Source organism: Hypanus sabinus, chromosome 27 (assembly GCF_030144855.1).
Source record: "Hypanus sabinus isolate sHypSab1 chromosome 27, sHypSab1.hap1, whole genome shotgun sequence".
NCBI classification, from domain to species: Eukaryota; Metazoa; Chordata; class Chondrichthyes; order Myliobatiformes; family Dasyatidae; genus Hypanus; species Hypanus sabinus.
In genome coordinates, this window is record NC_082732.1 from 24607732 (window position 1) to 24635420 (window position 27689).

The 27689-nt window shown below is 44.7% G+C and overlaps 2 long non-coding RNA genes across 2 annotated transcripts in view; one reads left to right on the plus strand and one right to left on the minus strand.

Moving 5' to 3' along the window:
- Nucleotides 1-139: 139 nt before the first annotated feature.
- On the plus strand, nt 140-12354 carry LOC132382115 (uncharacterized). Its single transcript, XR_009508208.1, has 2 exons — nt 140-600; nt 3726-12354. It is a non-coding gene; the product is annotated as an uncharacterized LOC132382115 (long non-coding RNA).
- Nucleotides 6266-27689, minus strand: part of LOC132382116 (uncharacterized) — a 41739-nt gene continuing 20315 nt past the window's right edge. The window contains exons 2-3 of the long non-coding RNA XR_009508209.1: nt 14519-14594; nt 6266-6323 (exon numbers count right to left, since the gene is read on the minus strand). This is a non-coding gene — a long non-coding RNA (uncharacterized LOC132382116). The remainder of the gene's footprint in view (nt 6324-14518; nt 14595-27689) is intronic.

The following is a 27689-nucleotide window of genomic DNA, read 5'->3' on the forward strand; positions in this document are numbered from 1 at the left end:
AATAAAACACACAAGAACTAAGCAAAAGGTTAACCATCTCATAACTTAGTGTTGCTATTGTATGGAAGGAGAGGTTCCCTGCGGCCCCAAATGCCCCGTAGTTGCCCCGTAAACAACCCCATAGCCCATTGCAACCCTTCTTTCAAGTTTTGTGCAGTGAGCGCCTAAATCAAGACAATGTTGTTACATCCGAGCAAGCTCCGGAAAACTCTGATCATAGGCTTATATCAAGTCAGCAAGGAGGGTAAAGCCAGGGATACTAGGTGTGATGCAGCACTGAAAGATGTCCAGGACTGAGGGTGAAGGACGAGTGTCTGTTGGGTAGCCATCGGGGAAACGCTGTTTTCCCGCACAACAATTCTGCGGACGGAACCGAGCTCCAAAGCGCCGACTGCACCGCGGGCGAGATGCACGGAACAGCCCGGAGCGGTATCGGTCGGTCAGAAAGCCGGAGCCGCCCCTGGGGAAATGTGTGCGCGAGTAAAGAGGTGCCTAACAGTGTCCGGTCTCCTTTCGGAGTGGAGCCGGTGACTTTCGGAGAAGCTCCGGCTGACCCATGTTTCCAAAAAGCAATGCAGGATGCTCAGTTTTAAAACAAAGGTAAATTGATAACCTATCGCCACCTAATCACAGCCTCCCGCCCCAGGGCCAGATCTGCCCACCTCCTCCTTGCCCCAAACCGAAAATTTCCCTTCCTTTCTTACGGAAGGAAAAAAGCTTTTTACCCACCCTGTAACAGACGTCGAACGGCCTATAAACACTACCTTATTATTCCCACATCTTTGCGGTTTTTATTTTGCAATTTATAGTATGTTTGTGTCTTTGCCGTAAAGCACGTCACACAGAACAGAGATGATACACCTGGTTTTGCATCTTGTCCTCGAGTTCCCTTACACGAAGTCAGTAGAAAGGCGTCAATTTAAAATCATCTTTCTAATCAGGAGTTCCCAACCTGGGGTCTGGACCCCTCGGTCCATGGCGCAAAAAAGTTTGGGAGCCCCTGTTTCGAATGAACCCCAGCACTCTGTGGTTTGGTCAGTTATCGCTTGGTGGTGTTGTAAAGGCCTACTTTGAAACAAAAGGGCCGGAATAAGAAGATGTTTGTTTCTCGCTTTCCTTTATTTTTTTCCCGCGATGGACGTGGATAAATTGCTCTGTAGGCGCGCATAAGACGAATTGGTTAGACCGGCGTTAGATAGTTAGATAATTGGTTAGATAGTGGAGCGTGTTGGCTGCGGTTCTGGCGCCATACTGGGGCGAGGGTGCGGCAGCTCCAGAAAGAGAGTGGACGGGACTCCCCAGGCTGTTGACTGGAATGGAAGGCTGTAGTTACTCGGAAATGGAACAGGCTGGTCTGATTCTCACTGCAACGCAATCGGCTCTGGGTAACCTTTAAGAAGTTTATAAAATTATGACTGGGAAGAGTCTTTTCTCAGGGCAGGGGAGTTTAGAACTGGAAGGAACAGGTTTGAGGAAAGAGGAAAGATATAAAGGAGAACTGAGGGGCAAGTTTTTCAGACGAATGCTGGTGGTTATGTGGAAGTTGCTGCCAGGGATGAATCTTACACTGCACAAAATGGTTAAATATCTATTGAGCTCACAAACATATTCCACTGTTTAGCAAGAGAACTTCACCAATAAATGTATGCTTTTCAAGGAAGCTTTGGTGGAATTGCTTTAGGGAGAAACATTGTCAGATTGCTGTACTGTTCTTTGAGTTGCATGGCTGGTCATAACAGGAAGATTTAGTTTAATATTTCATGCTAAAGATAACAGTTCCAGCAACGAATGTCTCCCTTAGGATCCCACTGGCATGCAAATAATTATTTGTTCCAACTTAAATTATGGAATGGGCCTTGAACCTTTTAAACCCTGAAACAAAAAAGACAAGGTTGTGCCGTAGTTAACTAAACTTGGGTTCAAAATTGAAAATAATTTGAATGTAACAAAGTATGAGAGAGAGAGAGAGAGAGGTGGGGGGGGAGAGGAGGGACAGTAGAGAGGAGAGGGAGAGAGAGCAGAGAGAGAGGTGGGAGAACAGAGAGAGTGTGTGTGAGAGAGAGGAAAGAGAGAGGAGAGAGAGTGGAGAGAGCAGAGAGAGAAAGGTGGGGGAAGAGTGTGTGTGTGTGTGAGAGAGAGAGAGAGAGAGAGATGAATTGATAGAAGCAGAGTAAGTAGGAATTCTCACATTCTGCTACCAGATCCATCATGGTGTAAGAAAACCAAGATGTTCACAGAACTTATTTGAAGACATGTAACATTGTCACTGAATCATGGCAATTCCCAGCAACAGCCATACAAAGTGGTGGAGGAGTTTCTGGGATGGCAGTACAAACCCCGAGTCCTGGGATAACACCAAAAGCCTTACCAAGATGGCACGAGCAGCACCCCATTTCCCATTCCCCCCACCATCGGGCTCCTCTTGCCCCACCTGTGGCATGGTGCATTAACAGCCACTTTGCCCCCCTCAGACACCTCAGAGCCCCTAGAACTACAGAGGAGGCAAATCTCTTTCCACTTGGACTCTAGTATAGACCAACCACTGCACTGCGGTGGTGACTTGGGAGAGAAAGGGGGGCAGTTATTGGAGCTGAATAGTTTTGAGGTGCGAGGAGAAAAGCAAGGAACCAACACATGTTTGTACTGATGATGATGAGGATGTCACCTCGGGCTGAGAGGCCACTGTCGGGCATTTTCGTGCCTTACAAGGTGTGGAACGAAAGACTGTGTGGCGTGCCCCTCCTCACACAGACATTTCGCAGTATTTTTCTTTATTTTACGAGGTCGAGTTGCGAGTTCAACTCTCAACCCAGCATGGATGGAAAGCGTGCTCGGGAATGTTCCCTGAGTTGTACTGATGACATCTTATCAAAGATTTTATTAATCCAGCTATAGATATGCTTTTTTAATAATAATAAGTACTTTCTCAATCCCAAGTGGGAAATTCTTTTGTTACAGCAACAACATTTAAAAACACACTTAGCAGTGTGCAGACTTAATTAATAATAAAATACAGAATAATAATGTGCCAATGTTCAATAATGTGCAATAATAATGTACGAAATAAGAAAGCAGAGACTATTGTACTATCAACAACACACACAAAATGCTGGTGGAACACAGCAGGCCTGGCAGCATCTACAGGGAGAAGCGCTGTCAACGTTTCGCTCCGAGACCCTTCGTCAGGACTAACCGAAAGGAAAGATAGTAAGAGATTTGAAAGTAGTGGGGGGAGGGGGAAATGCGAAATGATAGAAGAAGACCGGAGGGGCTGGGATGAAGCTAAGAGCTGGAAAGGTGATTGGCGAAAGTGATACAGAGCTGGAGAAGGGAAAGGATCATGGGACGGGAGGCCTCGGGAGAAAGAAAGGTGGGGGGAGCACCAGAGGGAGATGGAGAACAGGCAAACAACTAAATATGTCAGGGATGGGGTGAGAAGGGGAGGAGGGGCATTAATGGAAGTTAGAGAAGTCCTGTTGTGCAGAGATGAATTGGTGCATGTGCTTATTGCACTTGATAGGAAGGATTTTCTGTAACGATCCTTGTGACTGCAGAGCTGAATAAGTCCGTTCAAAAAGGTGTGCTGCTGCTTATTGGGTAGGTCATGGAGAGGATGTGCCTGATTGTCCTTAGTGGATAACAGTGACCCCCTCTCCAGCGCTAACTCAAAGGAGTCTGGGTTGAGCCTGTTCGATGAGTTTATTTATTTTTTTTTACGTCACCAGCACTGACGCTGCTCCCCCAACATAAGGTCACCAGGAAGACTGGACTCACTACAACAGACTGGTAAAAGATCTCCAGCATCCTGCCACACACACTGAAGGATCTCAGCTTCCTTAGAAAATAGAGTCTGCTCGTCCCCTTCTTGTTAACAGCCTTGGTGTTGGTTTTCCAGACAAGTCTGTCGTTCAAGTATGAAGATGTAATAAAAAAACAAATAGTGAGTTGGTCAGGCTGCATCTGCGGAGACAGAAACAGTTGATGGTGGTGACCTTTCTTTCGAATGTTCTCACTGTTGTAACATGAACGAAGTCACTGGAGAGATGCAGCTGATAAAGCAGACTTTTATTCAACAAAATGAGACTCCCTCTGAAGGAAGAGGCCTGTTCGACCCGATATGACATGACATTATATATGCTAAAGATCAAAGGACAATTCTGTATTTACAATGTATCTACAATGCTTCCTTTGCATCACATATAACCTTCGCACCCCCTTCTTGGCACCCACATTCCAGACACCCAAAATGACTGTTAATCAGCATTGACTGGTTTTTCAATTAACTGCTGTTCACTGCTCTAGGAACCTATTGTCCAGGGCTGCTTTTTCAGTGTTATCTGCAGTCCATGTTCAGGTCTAAAGATTGGTTGCTGAAGTTAATATTTTGCTATACACCTAAGTCCAGAATATGCCCTAACATTCACAAAAGTTCATTCACACAAATATTAACTTTGTGCACCTCCAGCGTTTTCTGTATTTTCAGATTTCCAACATCTGCTTTTTTTTGCATTTCAGTAATGAAATAATAATCAGATGTGTACTTGTTACATTCTATTATTGAAGACAGATATTCTGTCTGGTCATGTGCACAAAATAGTGAAGTTAGCGAGTCAGGGTGCGTGTAGAATGTTGTAATTTGATACAGTTTGAAACTCAAAGCATTTTCCCCATAAAACAATTAATTATAAATGCTCAGTTCTAACCATCTTACCAATCAGAATTATTCTCTTTCAAAGTTCAAAAAATTCAAAGTAAATTTTATTATCAAAGTACATAGATATCACCATCTACAATCCTGAGATTCATTTTCCTGGGGGCATACTCAGCAAATCTATAGAACAGTAACTGTAACAGGATCAATGAAAGATCAACCAGAGTGCAGAAGAAAACAATCAGTGCAAATGCAAATATAAATAAATAACAAGAACATGAGATAATGAGATAAAGAGTCCTTAAAGTGAGACCATTAGTTGCAGGGACATTTCTGTGATGGGGCAAGTTTCTCAATTATAGCTTTTGCAATAAGTGGGAAACAAAGCTTGTAAAATATATGATCACCTGAAGGGTAGAAAACGGGTAAAGAACCTGGCCTGGAGGTCTTGCCAAATTTAACATGTGGACCTCATTATTCTTCTCGTTTCCCATTGAGTAGACTGTACATTTGGTAGTCCGGTCAGCTGTCTGGTGGGGAAACCAGTGGCGAGGAGCCTTATAAAGGGATTTCTGGGGTCCGGCCTGCAGTAACTGAGAGACCAAGATAGGTTTTGTAGAATGTTGGGGAATTGGACATAAGCCAAGTTCAAACATAAGTCAAGGATCAAGGCTGAACTTTATTTACCATACCTTTATTTAAATGAATTAGGTATTTGCTGTGGTGAGTTGGTCAAGGTATGACATGCAATAAAACAAATACTCAACAATTATAAAGATCAGAGGATTATACAAAAAATAAAGTTGGAGGTTAAAATATAGATATGGAATAAAAGACATAAATACATTATTATGTATGCATAAATACCAATATGTGTTTACAATGTAAACAGCATTATAAAAAGGTTTGCAGTACAGTGCAGAGTCAGGGTTATTAGACGGAGAAGAGTGAGGACATAAACGAGTGGTTGATCAGATTAACTGCCTTGGGGAAGGTGACGTGAAGATTTTGTTTCAGTCGACCTGTAGCACTTTTTAAAAAGGGAGCTTTGAGGAAAAGCCATTTGCAGGGTGGGAGACGTCTGCAATGATTTCTATCATCCTGCCTGCTTCTTTGTCTCGGGCAAAGTCTACCGTCCTGCGGTGATGGTAAACTGCAGCCAACGGCCTTTTCTGCTGACCTGGCGAAGTGAAGGTGACGTAAGTACTCATTGGTGAACAGTGATTGTTATCATGACTGGGATTTGTCATGGGTAATCCGTGTAGTGGTAAACGAGATATTGACTGCTGCTGGAATTTAAGTTAATTTGGAAGTCCCTGGAAAACTGATAGTGCTCTCTGCTGCCTGCAAAATCCAGACTCCTGGATGATCTCGGGACAAGTGTTATCCCAGAATGATTCCGTTCTCGGCAAGTCCATTCCACCGATCGAACACTGGAGGAGAAGCAATTTCACCGAGGCTAGAAAATTCTCACAGAACCTGAAAGGGTGGATGCAGGGCAGACATGTCCCTTAGCTGAGGAGTCCAGTGGACGCGGTTTCAGAATAACATTTAGGAGAGAAATTAGGAATTTTCTAACCTGGAGAGCTGTAGAGGCTCAGCCACTAACTGCATCCAAAACAGGTCATCAGATATCCAGACACTGAGGCAATTGAGGAACATGGGAATAATCCTGGAATGTGAGATTGAGTGAGAAAGTAACACAGTCTTGATAAACGGCAGGATAGCTGTGTGCAGTTATATAACCTACCCCTGCTTCTTAACTTCTCAAAAATGAGTGCAGGAGGCAGCTTACCCACAGTATGGTCTGGTGAAAGATATTCAGCTTATTTAGTTGTCTCACCACTTCACTTTAATCAGCTACTGGTGTGTCAGCTCCAATCACCATTTTAAGCTTGCTGGAGGCAATCCAGTTTACAACCATGACATCCATAAATAATCTAGAGTTCAACTGGATAAACATAATCAAAAACAGCAGACTCATTGTTTTGTTGAACGAGGAGCAGGAATGCCTGTGACACCCGCCTTCTCGGAACCAAACACATTATTTCAAAAAAGTTGACTCAGTTCCTGAAAAACTAGTAACTCAAATTGAAATAATATCTACTTAAAACAAACTATTGATAAAAATGATGGAATAAGTGTATTTGGTACAAGGTATTACTTCTCTTGGAGGGTGAAGCACCTCCAGGAGGACCACTACTTGGTTGTAGGGTTTGGAGGCCTGCGGTCCTCAATGACCTGGAGAGCTCTGTTGGCTGGAGTCAGGGCCTTGTGCTTTGGCTCTCGGTAGGGTCACCCATGCCAAACAGGTCAAAGGGTAGAGGCCAGACTAGGAGTGGCCCACCGGTCCTCAAGGTTCGGGGGTTCAGCTCAGGGCCAGCAACCCTGACTGGTTGAACAAAACTGTTAGGGAAACAGCAACGAGGAATCCTTCTACATCGGAGTGCGACGGTATTCCTGAGTCTCCACCCGGGACTTGCATGACTGACAGAGGTGAAAACCGAGAGGAAGTTACTGACATGATGAAGGAAGCCCTGAACACTGCCAGAGATGGAGAGTCTTCATTGTTGCCCTAAACGCCAGTGGCATAAGAGGCAGTATATAAGAAAGTATTAGGGGTGAGAATTCTTGTGCCTACCGTGCAGGTTTGATAGAATTACTGTAAATGACTGTTGGAATAGACTATTGCTTTATTTCTGGATTCTGCAGTGACAGACCAAGACAACGGAAGGCTGGACATTGTCATTATTGTTTCTTTGAAGGAAAAAAGGATTTCAAATTCTGCCTGTTTGCGTCGAACGATCAGCACAAATGGTTGATCGAAACTCCATTTTGTCATGGATCGATCCTGCCCTAAAAATCACGTAGCCCTGCGTCTTTCAGTTTAACACAGATTTTCAATACGTTTATATGCAAAGCACAAGTGGGGCAGCTTGCAAAATCTGATTTTTTTTCAGTCTGTCATTGATCTGAGAGAGTAACTGTGCTTCCCCTTCACCGATGCACCTGACTGATGGAGAATTCCTAGGCACACTCTGATTTTATTTCGGACAATATGAAAATGAATGCTCTGCTCTTTGTGACAGGCCCCTCTGTCTTATTAAATAGTTTGACTCATGAGCATTTATAGCTGAATATCTTAAAAAAAAGATGAAGGAAAATAGATTAACGTTATTTGTTAATTATGCATGTAAATGTGCAGTGAAATGTGTCACTTCTGTCAAATCAAACCAGCTATGTTTGTGTTGGGAGCAGCCCGTAAGTGCTTCCGGCGCCAGCAGAGCTTTCCCACAACTCACGAGCCCTCACCGTATGTCATTGAAACGTGCGGGAAAACTAGAGCACCCTGGGAAAGCCCAGGCTGGTATAGGGAGATCGTACAAACTCCTCACACTCCGACACTGACACAATCTGTGTCACTGGGAGTTTTGAAACTCCCCCTCTGATCACTGCTTATGCATCAACCAGAGTCCTGATATAATCCTCTGTTTGGTGTATGCATTCTGAATTCACTCGGTCTCTGTTTCTTGCTCTGCATGCACACACTAGGACACAGTTGCCCATGCTCCTGTTAAATTTGCCTTCATACAAGTTGCATTAACTTGGGAAGAAGGGACTGAAGCAGTGAGGCGGGTATGGGGGCAGATGGAAAGGACGTTGGCCTAATGGATAAATGTCTGCTGGTGGCTTTGTGGTGGGGGGAGAAGAGAGAGAGAGAGAGAGAGAGAGAGCAAAAACCTGTATGAGCTGGGAGGATGTGCTGATGTAGAGTGTGAGAGAGCAACTGGTGACAATGAGTCACAGCTGGAAGGGTGGGATAGGGGTCTGTCTATATTTGTGCGCGCGTGAGCCTGAATCCTTCAGCTACGTCCAGTGCAAGCAGCATTTGCGATCTAGAGAATTATGGATTGGAACATTAAACTTGACAAATCAAGAGAAGTAAAAGAATCAGCATTATTTACTAGAAATATTCAACAGATCCGGTGGAAGGAGAACCAATCTTTAATCTTTTAGGTCGATGACTCTACATCAAAATTAGGCCATGGGATCCTTCCTGGCACGTGCTGTTTCCAGGCAGGGGCAACGTGGCAGGTTGCTGGAAGAAGTCCTGACCGGCTGTTATCCTGCTGCCTGTCCTTTTCCCGCCTGGTATGAAAGACCTGACAACCCCGACACAGGAGGCATGGAGTCTGCTCTTCACTTTATCAACAACGATATGGAGGTTTTAGTCAACCGGCACTTGTAAGGAGGAAGGAGGAGAGGCAGCGGCTTTTTAGCTGCATTAGAACACAGAATATAGAATATGGAACTTGTGCTGGCCTTATAAGCTCAATCTAACCCTTTCCCCTTACGTAGCCCCTCCATTTTCCTATCAACAGTGTGCCTATATAAGAGTTTCTAAAATGTCCCGAATGTATCTGTTTCTACCACCGCTCCTGGAGTGCTTCATGAGTTCACCTCTCTCTGTGTAAGAACTTCTGACATCCCCCTATACTGTCCTCCAATCACTTTAAAACTATGCCCTGTCAGATCAAGTCTTTCGTCATCATTCTCTCTAAAGAAAGATGCCCCAGCTTGCTCAACCTGCCCTTGTAAGACATGCTGACTGACCCAGGCAGTGTCCTGTTGAACCTCCTCTGCACCCTCTCTATGGTGAGGCACAGACTGACCTTGCCTCTCTTCTAGCTAATTCAGCTAAGGACAACTTGTCCTCTTCCTCTGGCGCACGTGCTGGAGCCCGTCATCAACCCGTAGAGAGTGCATGAACAGGGAAACGGATCATGCATTAAAAGAACACGCAGGTTCCTTCTCGTTGAGACTGCAACCAATGCCCTCCGTGAGTAAACAGAAAACACGAAGAGGAATACTGGAAGAGCTCAGTCAGTCCAGTAGCATCTGTGGAAAGACCGATCAGGTGACCTGTTGCCCACTCAGTTGGGAAGGTCAGGTACAGGTTGACCGGAGGCAGCGGGGTCCAGGCCGCAGAGCTTAACGAAGCGAGAGAACCCGATGTGTGGACGACGGTTTATGCGGCAGGCCAGACTGAAAAGATGAGTGTGCCGGGGCCTGAGGCGAGGGAATGGGTCCTTTCAGCTCGCTGCTCCACGACCTTTACTCGGCTCTGCGCTGGACTGAGGCTGTGGCTGTGAAAGAACTCTTCCGTGAACTTCAGCGCTGAACACTATTCACTTGATTTTTTTTACCGTTTCTTTTCTGGCTACACGTTGGGTGTTTGACGATTTTCATTTTTTAAAATGGGTTCCTTTGGGTCTCCGTGTTTTGTGGCTGCCAGTAAGAAGAGAAATCTCAAGTTGCATACTTCGATAATAAACGTACGTTGAACTTCGAACTTGTGCCCTATACGAACAACGTTCCTTGCCGAGAAATGGGAGAACAGTGGAGGGTTTAAAATTTTCAAAGCAGAGCCGGGTGGGGGAGTGAAGTTTAAGGCAGAAGACTATATAGAGATTGGGTGATGAGGAGCATGAATATTGATCTTCAGTGAGGAATAAGAAACAAAGGTGCTGGGAAAGGGACACCTGCATAATCACAGGGCGTATAATTGTAAACCCTTCATTTTTCCCCAGTTCTGAAGAGGGTTTATTGACTAGAAATGTTAACTGATTTCTCTTTCCACAGATGCTGCATGCCTATTTCAGACAGTTTTATTAGTTTTCTATGAATGGGCGTAAGTTATGTGAGCTCCTCCTATTCAGGCATGACTAAATACTTAAGCCTTTATCTGCTGATTGAGATTTTAGAATAACTAAATATGGTGAAAATGAGGAACTTCTGCCCTTAACTGTTATATTTGTTTGTTGCTTTATCAGAGTTTTGGGATTTTGTACTGAGTTTTCAAAATCTGTTGCCCACCACGTGCGCAGCATGCTGCGTGTATACGAAAGTCACTAATTAATTAATGTGCCAGCTAGGATTTGTCATTTCAATTCAGACATGCGCAAATTGCATGTATCTCCCCAAGTTTCAGTCAGCCACATTAGGAATACCCAACCTCTGGGGCGTTCACACCAGCTTTCTGGTTTACAGAATGAACGCAGCTGAAAGCACCAAGTAAGGAAATGTCAGAGTCAGAGATTCAATTTTCACTGATTTGTCAAACTCAGACGTCATTGAGCCATATAGCACAGAAACAGACCTTTTGCTCCATTTTTTCCAAGTCAACCATCAAGGTTCCTAGTTCCTGCTTGTTCCCCTTTTAGTTGCTATTTTGGGTGACTTTGAATTGGTGCGGCCTGCAGATATTGAACACTGAGCTGAACTGAACATGCCTGGACTCTTTCTCTGATATTGCATTTAAAATTTTGTGTTTATCGCTCGTTTTTTTTTAATGTTGCCATTTGCATGATTTTTTTTTTGCCTGGGGGAGAGGGTAGGTGGTTGATGATTTTTTTTCCTGAATGGGTTCCAGGATTTTCTTTGTTTCGTGGTTGTCTGTGGGGAAGACGAATCTCAGGGTTGTATACTTTTATTATGAAAGACTTTGAATTTTTGAATCTTTGAAGTTCTCATCTATACTAATCCCATTTCCAGCACTTAGCTTACACCTGCTTTGGCAGAGACATCTCCACCCCACCACCCACTTTAAACACTACACTTTAAAATCTTTACTGACCGCAGGTAACTCAACAATAACAGATGTGGTTCTTGCTTACAAGCTTTGAAACCCTATCACATTTGTTTTATTAATAAAATATTTAACTTGTCAAGATCTTATATACAAGTCAATGATGCCAATCACTGTAATGTACCTTAGGGGTCTAAATTGTGAGCGCCCTGATTTTGAAAAACATGACCTCTGCAGCAACTTTGAACATTATTTAGATAGCCACTATTTTATCTCTGTTACTTCACAGACTGTGATAAATGTTAGTCAGACATTAGTATGTTACGAATGAGGAGCAACTCCGATGGGCAGAAGGGTACAGAATCGCCAATGTCCGCCCCCCCCTTTTGGAGAATCGCAAATCGCTACTATTCCGATGCTGTTATCAAGGGAGATGAGAGAGATGCAGGATAACAGAAAAGGCAGTTGTTATTGACAACACAGGGATACACAGAAGTGGAATGTCTCCTTCTAACAAAAGTGGAACGGAACCACTGATTACTGCTATTGTCTCTTGGAGAAGGAATTGTGTATTGAGTACTGTACTATTCATTGAAACCCCTCAGGGGGCAACCAGAGTGGTCTGGTTGAGGGATTGCATCATCCCAACCTGACTGACATCTGAGACCCCATGAGTGGGGATAAAAGAGGGGTCTGGGGAACAACCCCTCAGACGCACCAGGAGCGATGCTACGAGACCAGTGGGGCTTGTGTGTGTCTCCACCCTTGCCTGGGTGATGAGTCCTCCACGGAACAGTCTAGCTAAAGGACGGAGATGGATCAAGATTGTAAAAGGAAAGTCGGCAAGTTAATAGCTGTTATTCTCTCTCTCTTTCTCTCTCTCCAACAATTGCAACACTGCAAACAACAACTACTGCAGCCTGTATGAACGGAACTGAATTTTATATTTCCATCGGACAATTCATTATCCCCTAGACAACGATAGAGCTTATTTCTTATTGATTATTATTATACCCGCACTTTTAGGTTTAGTATTGATGTCGTATATTATCTGTATATTTGCATTGATATTATTTTTGTGTATTTTTACTAATAAATACTGTTAAAAATAGTATCAGCAGACTCCAACAGATACTCCTATCTTTGCTGGTAAGACACCCTGTTACTGGGTTCGTAACAAGTAAATATTTGAAATTCAAAATGTGAACAACCCTGTCTCAGTAAATCAATCCCTTTGGACTGTGTTTTGCATGTTTGGCAAATAAACATTCAAGCAAAATAAAGAATCACACTCCATTTTAGATTTCACTCAGCTTATTTTCCCTCCTGCTTATTGTATCTCCCAAATGTTATTCATTTTAATTATAGTATTAATAAAAAACCTAATTGTATACTGTTTTCTCTACGTTAAGCCCATAGGAAACTATCCTGCTGAATGGTCTCATCCCGAAACGTTGACTGTACTTTTTTTCCACAGACGCTGCCTGGCCTGCTGAGTTCCTCCAGCATTTTAAGTGAGTTTTTCAGAATCAGAATCAAGTTTAATATCAACAACATATGTTTGTGAAATTTGATATCTTTGCAGCAGCAGTTCAATGCAGTACATAATAACAGGAAAAAACCTTGAATTACAGTCATAATATATATATTTAATAGTTAAATTAAAGAAGTAGTGTGAAAATAGAAATAGAAAGACTGTGCTGTTTTCCACAGATGCTGCTTGGCCTGCTGAGTTCCTCCAGCATTTTGTGTGTGTTGCTCGGATTTCCAGCATCTTGTTTCCAGCAAACAAGATTTTCTCTTGTTTGTGATGGAAAGTAGTGAGGTAGTGTTCATGGGTTCAATGTCCATTCAGAGAGCCTGCATTTATATAGGCCCCTGGGGGCCTGCCTCGGTCCTGATTGGCTACCCCTTCAGTTGACCTTTGAACTCTATTGGTCCACGTTTCTCTGGCTCTTAGGGGTTTGTAGATGGCGCCTGTGTTTGTTTACAGTTACCAGAAGGGGTAGCCAGTCAGGACTGAGACACACGAACAGGGGCCTGCATACGTGTGCGCACTCCCAGAGAGAAACACTGACAACTGCGCACAGAGGGTGTCACCCTGACTGGCGGTGCAACGTCTGCAAGCTAATTGCCCAGCTCGGTGAACACCGCTACGTCAAACGCCTCAACCCGAGTCACAAACATTCGCCACCATCTGTTTGTGGGGCCGTCTTACGTTGTTTGTGAGATTAATGCAAGGAGCAAGAATGTGCATTTGCAGTGTTCACAAAACAGAGCGGTTCATTTCCTTGTACAATGAGTGATTTGTGGAAAATGAGATAGCTGGTTTTATCATGGAATTCCTCACTCATACGTAGATGGTTCTTGCATTTGTTAGCACGAGGGTAAGTACACCCTCTGTGGGCAGCCTTGGGACGTAGGCAGCACACGTCAGGCCGCCACAGAATGAACAGGTTATGCGCAGCATACACAGATGCTGGAGGGACTCAGCAAGTCAGGCAGCATCTGTGGAGGGGGATTAACAGGCAAACACTGGGGCCAAGGCCCTGGAAAGGAAAGCCAGGACAAGAAGGTGATGGGAAGTGGTAGGAGTAGCAGCTGGCAGGTGATGGGTAAGACCAGGCGAGGGGGAAGGTTGGTGCTTGGAGGAGGGACAGAGTATGTCCGAGCAAGATGGCTTCCTGAGCCCATCTGAACTTTGCCCATTTCCTTCTGAACCGGGGCCAATTCCATTGAACAAGGGTTCTGTAGGCCCCAGGTCAGGAACCCCTGCATCTCTCCAATCTTTACCAGTCTGAATGAGTTTGAAAGCTTGTAATTGTGCCCTTTGAAGGAATCATGGAACGGAAGAGTGGTTGGGGAATGGAGTTCAGACCTTCCCTCCACAGGAACCTGGAAACATAATACTGTAATATTTGCTCTGCCGGATGTCAAATATGGTAACTTTTATCCAGCTCACGAAACTATCACGGGCTGAATAAAAAGAAACAAATTTGCATAGAGTTATCTCTTCACCTTGTTCACAGGATCGTCCATTGGCTATCGGAATAAGGCAAGCTTTGCAGCCAACTTGTGGATACGTGTTTCTCTGGCTCTTTGGGGTTTGTAGATGGCGCCTGTGTTTGTTTACAGTTACCAGAAGGGGTAGCCGTTCAGGATTGAGTCATGTGAACAGGGGCCTGCGTACGTGTGCGCACTCCCAGAGAGAAACACTGACAACTGCGCAAATCTGGATATCTTTGAAAACGAGACAAATGACAAATCTGTGTGCTTACTTCTCCATGATTGCAGGCTGTTCCCAGACTGCAAATGGGTTCCGTTTTCACAGAAGGTCAGGTGGCAATTTTGTCCCTGTTGGGAAAAAAATACAAATATCACTTGATATGGTAAGCATATTGAAAGGCATCAAAACCACATGACAGGTGGAGAGAGAGAGGGATAGATAGATAGAGAGAGAGGTTGAGAGAGAGGGAGAGGGAGAGAGAGAGTGAGAGAGAGGGGAGAGAGAAAGAGGAAGAGAGAGGAGAGAGAGGGAAGAGAGAGGAGGGAGGGAGAGAGAGAGAGAGAGAGGGGGGGAGAGAGAGGGAGAGAGAGGAGAGAGAGGGAGAGAGAGGGGAGAGAAAGAGCGACAGAGAGAGGGAGAGAGAGAGAGGAGAGAGAGAGGGAGAGAGAGAGGGGAGAGAGAGGGAGAGAGAGAGGGGAGAGAGAGAATCTAGTTCTGGTACTCATAGTAATGAACAGTAATGAATGTGTGAATGTACATTGGACTTTTGAAGATGATGTTACTATGGAAGCTCGTTTCTACATACTGATGTCTATAACCTAGGCTTTGGTTGATGGCTGGATGATCTTGGGCTTTTCCCATTGGAGCACCAAAGGATGAGAGGTGACCTGATAGAGGGGTATGAGATTAGGGGAGACGTAGGTAGAGGAGGGAGCAGGCACCTTTTTTCCGGGGCAGCAATAGCCGATACCAGAGGACATCTGCTGGAGGGAAGTTTAGGGGAGGTGTTGGAGGTAGGTGTCTGGAACGTACTGCAGGAGAAAGTGTTATAGGGTGACACTGCAGGGGCATTTAAAAAACTCTTAGATAGGTACATGGATGTAAGAAAGATGGAGGGTTATGGGCTGTGTAGGGAGGGAAGGGTTAGAGTGAATGTGGAACATGTTCTTGTTGGTTGGCACAACATTGTGGGCCAAAGGGCCTGTATTGTGCTGTACGTTTGCATCTTCTGATTTCTAACCCAAGGTTGACTTGTAAGTGGTTGGACAAAATGGAGGTGCGGGCTCCCTGATTATCATTTTGATGACACGGGGTATGATCTGAGATGCCCACCTACGGGTTCAGCTCGATACGTGCCCTGGCCTCTCATCTGTAAACATCACCCACGGCTCTTTCTGACAATTGATCCTCCGATCTGTGCTGATTTTGACCCTACAGTAAGTAGCCAAGGTCAAATGGTTAGTGATTCAGAAAGGCTTACGGATGCACTCCACTGCGAATGATCAAAAATCAGGGTTCTTGGTAGCAAACACAAAGTACACTGCAGATGCTGTGGTCAAATCAACACGTACAAAAGCTGGATGAACTCAGCAGGTCGGGCAGCATCCGTTGAAATGTGCGGTCAACGTTTCAGGCCGAGACCCTTCGTCAGGACTGAAGAAGGAAGGGGCAGGGGCCCTATAAAGAAGGTGGGGGGAGTGTGGAAAACCAATCAGAGAAAAGATCAAGGGGTGGTGGAGGGGATAGGCAGGATAGCAAACTTGCAGTTTAAAATTTGATGTCCAGTGCAAGAAAAATCTCTCCACAGCTTCCATATAAGGCACTTAAGGATTGCTTTAAATAATTCGAAAGATTTGGCTTAAAACTGGTATTGTTTATTGTTTCTCAATGAGGAGTTGAAAGCAAATTTGACTCTTCGATGGGAAAAAACATTCATGGGACTCACACCTGTTTCAGAAAGCCACTCAAGCTTTTACGATTGACTCCTGGAAAACTAGGCCAGCAGGAAGTGTAGGTGAAGAGCAAGTGTCCTTCCAAAATTTGTTGGCAGTGAAGAAGGTGTGGCATGGGAACAACCCTGTAAGGAGGCTTCCCAGAGGCCTAGAAATCTCTTTATGGCACCTTCTGCCTTTCCTATACATTTTTCAAGGGAATCAGTCATTTCATTGTTCAAAGTTCAAAGTAAATTTTATTATCAAAGTACATATATGTCACCTTATACAACAATAAGATTCAATTTCTTCAGAGTCAGGTTTAATATCACCAGTATCTGTCTGTGTTGGCACGTGGTCGTTAAGGTGTTCGTCTAGTTATCTGAAGGTCGCTAGTTCGAGCCTTGGCTGAGGCTGCGTGTGTGTCCTTGAGCAAGGCATTTAATCACACATTGCTCTGCGACGACACCGGTGCCAAGCTGTATCAGCCTAGTGCCCTTCCCTTGGACAACATTGGTGGCGTGGAGAGGGGAGACTTGCAGCTTGGGCAACTGCCGGTCTCCCATACAACCTTGCCCAGGCCTGCACCCTGGAAACTTTCCAAGGCGCAAATCCATGGTCTATCGAGACTAACAGAGGCCTACACACGCACACACAATACATGTCATGAAATTTGTTGTCTTTGCGGCAGCAGTATATTGCAATACATGATAATATATTAAAAACTGTGTATTACAGTCAGTGTATGTAGAAAACTTGCAGCACAATACAGGCCCTTCAGCCCACAAAGCTGTGCCAAACACGTCCTTACCTTAGAACTAACTAGGCTTTACCCATAGCCCCCTATTTTTATAAGCTCCATGTATCCATCCAGGAGACTCTTAAAAGACCCTATCATATACGCCTCCACCACCATTGCCAGCAGCCCATTCCACGCACTCACCACTCTCTGCGTAAAAAACGTACCCCGGACATCTCCTCTGTACCTACCTCCAAGTTTTTTTAAAACTGAAAACTATTTATTATACCAGTGACAAACATCTGGCCAAACCTCATTTTCACAATTTTCTGCAGCTTTATCCTGAAGTTGTTTGCTAAGACCACGTTTTCGGAGTTTCAACTTGAGATCACATGGACTCCTGAAAGGAAGCCTCCTTCTGCACAACGAGGTTGTCTCCAAAGACTAAAGCTTCTTTCTGAGGGGGTCCACACGGCGATATTATCGGTGGCCGTTCCGCCACTTGGTCTGCACCGTCAGGCCTGAAATCCCCCACTGCTGAACGATGGGCCAGCATCAACTCCATGGGCAGAATGGCCACCTTCTGTGCCGTCGCAATGGAGTGGTGGGGCTCCTCACTGTCACAGGCAGGGTTATTGCTGTTCTGAAGCCAGCCGGTCATCCAGTGGGAACCTCTGTCACAACACAACCCCTCCCTGCAGGTGGACTGGCGGATGCTCGAGGTTTGGTTTGGGTTCCATTCCAAAGTCTGTTATTCTACGCCACACGCACTCCTTTGTTTGGGAAAAAGTAGAACTGCATTTAAATAGCACAACTTACACCATCTGGACATTGTACATCAAAATCAGGTTCCTTTCCAAATGTACTCACTGTGGTAAATGCAGAAGTCAATATGAACTTAGAAGGATCCCTTAAACAGAAATAATAACGTGCTTCTTTCAATTATGGCGATTTGTTAAGTAAACATTGGTTAATCCATGTGACATGCCACGCAGGCCATCTTTGTTCCGCGCCCTGTTGGGACTCAGTAAGCCGGGGTGAGGTGAAGGGGCTTTGGCCGAGGTCACTTGGTGAAAAAAGCTCCTTTGGTTCCTCAGTGGAGTTTGGCAGCCACACTCTACTAACAGGGCAAATCATTGGCTGATGGTTGAGCAGAAACCAAATCACTGGGGGAACTCAGCGGGTCAGATAACATCCGTGGAGACAGAGACTATTACCCAGTTTTCATTCACTGAGAATTTTCTCCCAGGCCTCCTCAGCACACTAGTATCAATACACAAATATTAAATAGTTAAATTAAATAAGTAGTGGAAAAATCAAAAATAAGAAAGTAGTGAGGTAGTGTTCATGGGTTCAATGTCCATTCAGAAATCAGATGGCAAAGAGGAAGCTGTTCCTGAATCACTGAGTGTGTGCCTTCAGGCTTCTGTACCTCCTACATGATTGTAACAGTGAGAGTGGGGCATATCCTGGGTGGTGGGGGTCCTTGATGATAGATGCATTTTGAAGCACCCCTTGTTGAGGATGTCTTGGATACTACGGAGGCTAGTAGCCAGGATGGAGCTGACAAATTTTACAACTCTGCAGCCTATTTCCATCCTGTGCAATAGCCCCCCCCCACCTCCCCACCTCCCCACCTCCCATACCAGATGGTGATGCAGCCAGTTAGAACGGCTTGTGGGCATGCTCAATACATCGAAAGAATACTGACTATAACGGAATCAATGAAAGACCCAACTAGAACATTCAACCAGAGTGCAGAAGACAACAAACTGTGTAAATGAAAATATAAATAAATAGCCATAAATAATGAGACCATGAGATGAAGATTCCTTGAAAGTGAGCCCTTTGGTTGTGGGAACATTTCAATGATGGGGAAGTGAAGTTGAGTGAAGTTATCCCCTGTGGTTTCAAGAGCCTGATTGCTGAGGGGTAGTAATTGTTCTTGAACCTGGTGATGTGAGTCCTGAGACTCATGAATCTCCTTCCTGATGGCAGCAGCAAGATAAGAGCACGTCCCGGGAGCTGGGGGTCCCTGATGGATGCTGTTTTCCTGCGGCAGCATTTTGTGTAGATGTGCTCAACGGTTGGGAGGGCTTTACTCATGACGGACTGGGCCGTACCCACTACTTCGTGCAGGATTTTCAATTCAAGGACATCGGTGTTTCCATATCGGGCCACGATACAGCCAGTCAATACATACACTCTCCACCACACATCTACGGAAGCTTGTCAAAGTTTTGGATGTTGCACTGAATCCCCACAAACTCCTAAGTCACTTTTAGTGTGCAGCAATCACTTCCACGAATTTTCACAGAAAGCTAAGTGCAAAAATGTTAATTCACTTTGTATTTGATCGCATTAATATTTAGTTCTGAAAGCTGTTTTTGCTCTTTAACATACAAGTAGCCCTCATTACAGCGTCAATAGGCCAGCAGCATTCTCTTCTGCACACTGTACCGAACCTACTTCGTAGTAAAGGAAGGTGAGAGAGAAACTGGATGACGTTCTTGCAGGTTGTATTAGCGTACAGTTCTGTTTCAGCTGCTGATCATCTCTAGGCCTGTATCAATGTATTCAAAATGTATTGGGCCAGTGAGTTACAGCCCATGCTATGCTGGTGCTGGAAATGTGCCACACTTGCAGGCCGACTCCAGCACCATTTTTGGACCGTGATGGTCATTGATGCATTTTACTGTATGTGACAAATAAAGCTACTCTGAAAAGTTTAATATTTAGCAGCTGGGTTGTCCTGAATCTACACCAGTTAGCATGCCCACGGTGCCTCAATGGAGGACATCCTCACTGAGAAAATGGGATTTTATTTCCACAAGGGCTTACCCCTCAGAGGTCTTGGTAAGGTAACAGTTGAAGTACTATTAATCAACTTTTTCCAAACATTTGAATTATATTTTTAAATTCCATCTTTTGTGGAATTTATTAGAGACAATGGGAGTATATTTTTAGAGCCAGATCATTTGATAAGTAGTAATTTGTTGTGTATTTAATATTTCAAGTATATTCATGTATGTATATATGTATTTATATAGTTTTTTTATGGGTGGTGTGTGAGTGTATTTTCCCCTCAATCTCAGCCCCTTTACCAGAGGCCTGGGACCTTGAGGGTTCAGGCATGGTATCCTTGTTTTTCCTAGTACTGCGCTCTTCTGGACCGAGATCTCAGATGTTGTTCCTGGGATTTGTTGGAGCCAGTCTCCCAGTCCAGGTGTCACAGCTCCATGTGCCCCTATCACCTCCAGGATTACTCTGGCTTTAAACCTTCCACATCCTTTCTATCTGCTCTTTCAAGCCCTGGTATTTCACCAGCTTCTCAAAGTCTTTCTTCCTGATGTTACTGTCATCGAGACTGCCACACCAATTTCTTTTGCTTCCTTCTGTTCCTTGTCCAGAATTACTAAGTCTGGCTGCTTGGCCAGTATCTGCTTATCAGATTGTATTTGGAAGTCCCACAGGATCTTAGCTCTGTCACTCGACAGTTGGACTGGGGAGTGTCCGGTTCATGCTCAGCGCAGATTTTCCTGCAACTTGGTTGTGCCGTTCAGTGTATGCTGTCCCTGCCTGTATCTTGCACCCTGTTACTATGTGCTGGATGGTTCCAGCAGATTGCTTGCACAGTTTGCATCTTCAGTCTCATCTAGTGTGAAAGACCCATAGACCATTGAACCATAGAAAATTACAGTACAGAAACAGGCCCTTCGGCCCTTCTTGGCTGTGCCGAACCATTTTTGTGCCTAGTTCCACTGACCTGCACCTGGACCATATCCCTCCATACCCCTCTCATCCATGTACCTGTCCAAGTTTATCTTAAATGTTAAAAGTGAGCCCACATTTACCACTTCATCTGGCAGCTCATTCCACACTCCCACCTCCCTCTGTGTGAAGAAACCCCCCCCTCAATGTTCCCTTTAAACTTTTCCCTCTTCACCCTTAACCCATGTCCTCTCCCTAGCCTCAGTGGAAAAAGCCTGCTTGCATTCACTCTATCTATACCCATCATAATTTTATACACCTCTATCAAATCTCCCTTCATTCTTCTACGGTTCAGGGAATAAAGTCCTAACCTATTCAACCTTTCTCTGTAACTCAGTTTCTCAAGTCCCGGCAACATCCTTGTAAACCTTCTCTGCACTCTTTCAACCTTATTAATATCCTTCTTGTAATTCAGTGATCAAAACTGCTCACAATACTCCAAATCCGGCCTCACCAATGCCTCATACGGCCTCACCCTGCTTCTATTGCTTTTGCACTCAGTGCCTGTTCTTGTGTAACTATGAGCAGAGCCTCAGTGCTGTCCCTCAGCCCTGCCATTTCCAGCCATTGTTCGGACTTTCTTATGTCAGCCACCTCTGATATCTGGCAATGATACACATTGCCATGTCCTGCCACAACCTCTGGTTCTCTGACTCTGCTTCACCCACTTCCATTTCCATGTCCCCTGCCTGCTGTCTGAGGTATTCTCCTGGCAGGTCATCCTTAGGGACATCTTCCTGACATACTCCTTGACGTTTCACATTCCTTCCAGGACTGTGTCCTTCACACTTCCAAGATTCTGTCCTCCTTTATTCTGGCAGGTGTTCAGTCGCTCGATGTTGGGCTTTAGATAGAACCCTCCATGTATTGTTAGTAGTTTCTGGGTCTTGATATTGGGGGCTTCCAGTTCGTTCCTTAGCCAGCTCACTATTGCGGCTGGGTATCTGACGACTGGTAGGGTGAATGTGTTGATGGCTCTGATCCTGCTCTTCCCATTCAGCTGGCTTTTTAGGACCTGTCTCATTCTTCGGGGGTAGTTGGACGTTGCAGCCTTCCTTGTGCCCTCATTGTGTCTTCCTTGTACCTGTAGGATCCCCAAGTGTTTGGGGCTGTCCTTCAGATAACTTGACTCCTCCAGTCTCGATGAGTTCGATTAATTAAATATTCTTATTTCTTTAAGTAATTCATTATGCGTTATATGTAAAATTACATTAACTACATACATCATCATGCCACCACATGGTATGTGTGTGCCTCGCTTAAAGTAAAAGGACGAACTAGGCTCATATTCCTGGACTCCCGCCTTCATTTGAATTAGTTTAATGCTTTGAAGTTACAAAACATTACATATTGTGGTAAAGAATTAAAATCTTATGGATTTCATGTAACAAAGTATAAGACTTTCAAGGGGTAGCTTCTATACATCTTGGTCTCCAACAAGAGAAAATCCATGCAACACACACAAATGCTGAAGGGTCTTGGCCTGAAATGTTGACTGTACTCTTTTCTGTAGACGCTGCCTGGCCTGCTGAGTTCCTCCAGCATTTTGTATGTGTTGCATTCATCCCAGTCTGACTGATTTTACATTATTGTGTACACTGCACAACCACGAGTGAAAATCTGAAGACAGCGGAGTGTTTAGTGGAGCATATTGAAGTAGCAATTGTGCACAGTGATAAGGAAATCACCTTGTTTTTGTTTGGTGCCGAAGTCTGCCTGCAATTTTAGTAGCAACTCATTGCACTTGTGCTGTTAAATCATTCTGTGAGATCACAATATTCTTGGAAGGCTCATTATATTGATAGGATTGGATCAAAAAATACATTTCCTTATTTATGTTGAGAATTTCAGATTGTATCTAGTTCTAGGTAAAAAGATTACAAGGCACTTTTTCATCTCAGTTTGCAAATGAGCTTCTGATTGGGGCTCTGTGTTCCAACATAGCTCCAATGCCAATACATAATTTGGTTATACATTAACATGGAATTTTCTACTACTTGTAATTCTATTGCATTCTCTCCTATGGGACGAAGAAAGTCATCAAAACTCAGACTGCAGTGCTTCAGTGAACAAGAATGCTACAAGGTGTGACCGCTGATTTCTTGTTGAAAACGAAATGAGCATTGCTGCACTTCTTGAAAGTATTTATATCTTTATAATGCCACCTTACAGTCCACAGGTTTAAGCGCAACATGACTGGATATTTCAATCAGTGCTCTCTCTGGAAGCTGAGAAAGTCCCTTCAAAGCTGTCCCTGTCACAACCACAGATTTGGCAGCGCAGTACATACTGCGCTTGAGAATTTGCACGTGTCAGCTAATTATTATTTAATCGTGAAAATGTTTAACTCCATACTTGTCGACGCATGCTTTCGGCCTTCCCTGAAGAATTGGACCATCGAGTTAACTGTCTCTGAAGACTAGCGGTATTTGTTTAATGTTTAGATGTTCTTTTCAGCCGCAGTGTAGGCTTTGTTTCCTATTTCAGAGTTTTAGTTAATGGTCCTATTTGGCCTAGCGTTTATTGATTATTCTCCCTATAACACTGTTCACATTAAAGTCTGTGAACCATCGATGTGCTTCAGTGTCTCTCACTCCGCTCTTGGGCCACATCGAACCTGGTGAAAGGAAGTCTCAACCATAGAAAGACAGACCCAGCAGAGAAGGAGCAGCTGAGCTTGGCCGTGAGATTCATTGGTCAGGTAGGAGACAAGCTACAGGCAATGGAATCTGTTCTCAGTGAGGTTACGGAGGTAATGAGGCAGATGACCTCGTGCTGACAAGCCCAGTCCGCAATAACCTCTGGTCGTCCTCCAGCGGTATGTCTCCCTTTGAATGCCAGAAGGGATTCCACCCCCCCACTCTTCCCTGATCAGGAGATCGACGTAGATCTGAACAGCCCATCCAGCGCTACAAGCGCACCTGGAGACGAGCCAGGGCTTTGCCCAGTAACAGCGTTCCCGGCGGCTGATCGGCTCCGTCGACAGGTAAGGCCATTCAAGCTAGGAGAGGAGGTCTGGCTGGCATCATGGGATCTTCCCCTGAAAGTCGAGAACCGGAAGTTGGCACCGCCCTACGTGGTACCGTTTGTAGTGGGAAAGGCTGTCAACAAGGTGTCCTATAGATTGCATCTACCAGCATCACTGAAGATCCACCCAGTATTCCATGCTTCCCAGCTCAAGCCAGTTATTACCTCTCCCCTGGCCCCAGTCATCCCACCTCCCTCCCCCTCCTTCCCACCTGGTAGATGGTTCCCTTGTCTACACTGTGCAGCTCCTCCTGGCATCTCTCCAGTTACGTGGTAAGGTCCAGTACCTTGTGGACTGGGAAGGGTACGGCCCCGAAGAGCGTACTTGGATCCCGGCGAAGGACATCTTGGCCAAGTCGCTGATCCAGGACTTCCAGCGGACACGGGTCTGTGGCGCCTCAGGGGCTGCGCCTAGAGAGGGGGGGTCCTGTCACAACCGCGGATTCAGCAGCGCAGTAGATATGGCAATTGCGCTTGTGAATTTGTCGGCGAATTATTATTTAATTGTGATAGTATTTAACACCATACTTGTTGTTGAAGTCGAGACCTGGACCCAGCACAGCAACGCTTTGCTGCCTGTTTTGCATTCGGCCTTCCCTGAGAAATCGGACTTTCGGGTCAACTGACTCTGAAGTCTAGCGGTGTTCGTTTAATGTTTAGATGTTCTTTTCAGCCGCAGTGTAGGCTTTGTTTCCCATTTCAGAGTTTCAGTTAACGACCACATTAAAGTTTGTGAACCATCGACCTGCTTCAATGTCTCTCACTCTGCTCTTGGGCCATGTCCAAACCTGGTGACAGTGTCAACATGAACTCTATCATGCTCAAAATGATTGTCTGGATCTTCAGCACAGATCAATGGATTTATAGTGTAATTAAATATAAGTTTTATGATACATACCAGCAAAGGCATTCCAGTGTGACTGTTTAATAAAATGGAAAGGGATTCTTCAGCCTTATACCCAAATGGAACACTAGTCCAGTCATCCAAAATAAGGTTGTGAGCGCCTTTGTTAGGCACTGCTAAACCAGAAGTTATAGAGGCCGAGAGTCAGATTAGTGATCAGGTAAATGGCTGGTGAGCTATACACTCAGTGGCCACTTTGCAAGGTACACGTTAGAACCTGGTGTGGTCAACAGACAATAGATAATAGGTGCAGAAGTGGACCATTCGGCCCTTCAAGCCTGCACTGCCATTTTGAGATCATGGCTGATCAACTACTATCAATTCCCAGTTCCTGCCTTGTCCCCATATCCCTTGATTCCCCTAACCATAAGATACCTATCTAGCTCCTTCTTGAAAGCATCCAGAGAATTGGCCTCCTCTACCTTCCGAGGCAGTGCATTCCAGACCCCCACAACTCTCTGGGAGAAGAAGTTTTTCCTTAACTCTGTCCTAAATGACCTACCCCTTATTCTCAAACCATGCTCTCTGGTACTGGACTCCCCCAGCATCTGGAACATATTTCCTGCCTCTATCTTGTCCAATCCCGTAATAATCTTATATTTTTCAATCAGATCCCCTCTCAATCTCCTTAATTCCAGCGTGTACAAGCCCAGTCTCTCTAACCTCTCTGCGCAAGACAGTCCAGACCTCCCAGGAATTAACCTTGTGAATCTATGCTGCACTTCCTCTACAGCCAGGATGTCCTTCCTTAACCCTGGAGACCAAAACTGTACACAATACTCCAGGTGTGGTCTCACCAGGGCTCTGTACAAATGCAAGAGGATTTCCTTGCTCTTGTACTCAATTCCCTTTGTAATAAAGGCCAACATTCCATTAGCCATCTTCACTGCCTGCTGCACTTGCTCATTCACCTTCAGTGACTGATGAACAAGGACTCCTAGATCTCTTTGTATTTCTCCCTTACCTAACTCTACACTGTTCAGATAATAATCTGCCTTCCTGTTCTTACTCCCAAAGTGGATAACCTCACACTTGTTCACATTAAACATCATCTGCCAAGTATTTGCCCACTCACCCAGCCTATCCAAGTCACCCTGAATTCTCCTAACATCCTCATCACATGTCACACTGCCACCCAGCTTAGTATCATCAGCAAATTTGCTGATGTTATTCTCAATGCCTTCATCTAAATCATTGACGTAAATTGTAAGCAGCTGTGGTCCCAATACCGAGCCCTGGGGCACCCCACTAGTCACCACCTGCCATTCCGAGAAACACCCATTCACCGCTACCCTTTGCTTTCTATCTGCCAACCAGTTTTCTATCCATGTCAATGTCTTCCCCCCGATGCCCTGAGCTTTGATTTTACCCACCAATCTTCTATGTGGGACCTTATCAAATGCCTTCTGAAAATCGAGGTACACTACATCCACTGGATCTCCCCCATCTAACTTCCTGGTTACTTCCTTGAAAAACTCCAACAGATTAGTCAAGCATGATTTACCCTTGGTAAATCCATGCTGGCTCGGCCCAATCCAATCACTGCTAACTAGATATGCGACTATTTCATTCTTAATAATGGACTCTCGCATCTTCCCCACCACTGATGTCAGGCTGACAGGTCGATAGTTCTCTGTTTTCTCCCTCCCTCCTTTCTTAAAAAGTGGGATAACATTAGCCATTCTCCAATCCTCAGGAACTGATCCTGGTCTTCTGCTGCTGTAGCCCATCCACTTCCAGGTTCGGTGTGTTGCATGTTTGGAGATGCTCTTGTACTGACAAAGTTATGACAATGTTATTTCCCATGGTAGGGGAGTCTAGGACAAGAGGGCATGACTTCAGGATTGAAGTCCATTTAGAACAGGGATGTGGAGAAATTACTTTAGTCAGAGGATGGCAAATTGTGGAATTTTTTTGGCATGAGCGGCTGTGGAGGCCAAGTCATTGGGTGCATTTAAGGCAGAGGTAGATAGCTTCTTGATTATCCAGGGCATCAGAGGGTAGTGGGAGAAGGCAGGGGAGTGGGGATGACTGGTAGAATTGCATCAGCCCATGATTGAATGGTGAAGCAGATTCGATTGGCCAAATGGCCTACTTCTGCTCCTGTATCCTATGGTCTTATGGTCTTACTGTTGTATGTGTGGTTATTTGAGTTACTTTCTCTTTCCTGTTAGCTTGAGCCAGTTTGGCCATTTTCCTCTGACCTCTCTCATTAACAAGGCACTTTTGCCCACAGACCTGCTGCCCACTGGGTGTCTTTTTTTGTTTCTCACATCATACTTATAAACTCTTGTCTTGTGTGTGAAAATCCCAGGAGATGAGCAGTTTCTGAGATACTACAAACGACCTGGAGCCAACAATCATTCCACAATCAAAATCACATAGATCACATTTCTTCCCCATTCTGATGTTTGGCCTGAACAACAACTGAAGCTCCTGACCATGTCTGCATGCTTTTATGCATTGAGTTACTGCCATGTGATTGGCTGATTAGATATTTGCATTGATGAGCGGGTGTACAGGTGTACCTAATAAAGTGGCCACTCATCGTATTCCCAGCGAAGGATGCTGTGTGTCTTGGAGATGAAGCTGATGGTGGTCAGAATGAATGTTTAAGCTGACAAAGGGCATGCCAATCAAATGCCTTACTTTGTCCGGGTAGTGTTAAGCCTTTTGACCTTCACTGTACTTATTCCAATTAGGATATTCAGGTATCTGATTAAAATTTTGTTGATGGTAAAAAATATTCCAGGGATCTGTCTCAGATAGGAACAAATGCATTTTACTGAAATACATCTAAATGAAGCTTAGATGTCAAGTAGTCACCAGTGAACTTGAATTGGACCAACTTATTGCGAACATGGTGACTAAGTCATGAATATGGTTTCCACTTTTATTTCTCTATAGGCAGTGGATCTGACTTGAAAAATGAAAACTTGACTGTCTATGGTCACATCCCACATTCCTAGGATGTATACCTCAGGGAAATCCCTTAGTGTTCACAAATACTTTATATAATCAACACTGGCACACCTCAGGGGTGCCTGCTTAGCCCACTGCTCCACTCTCT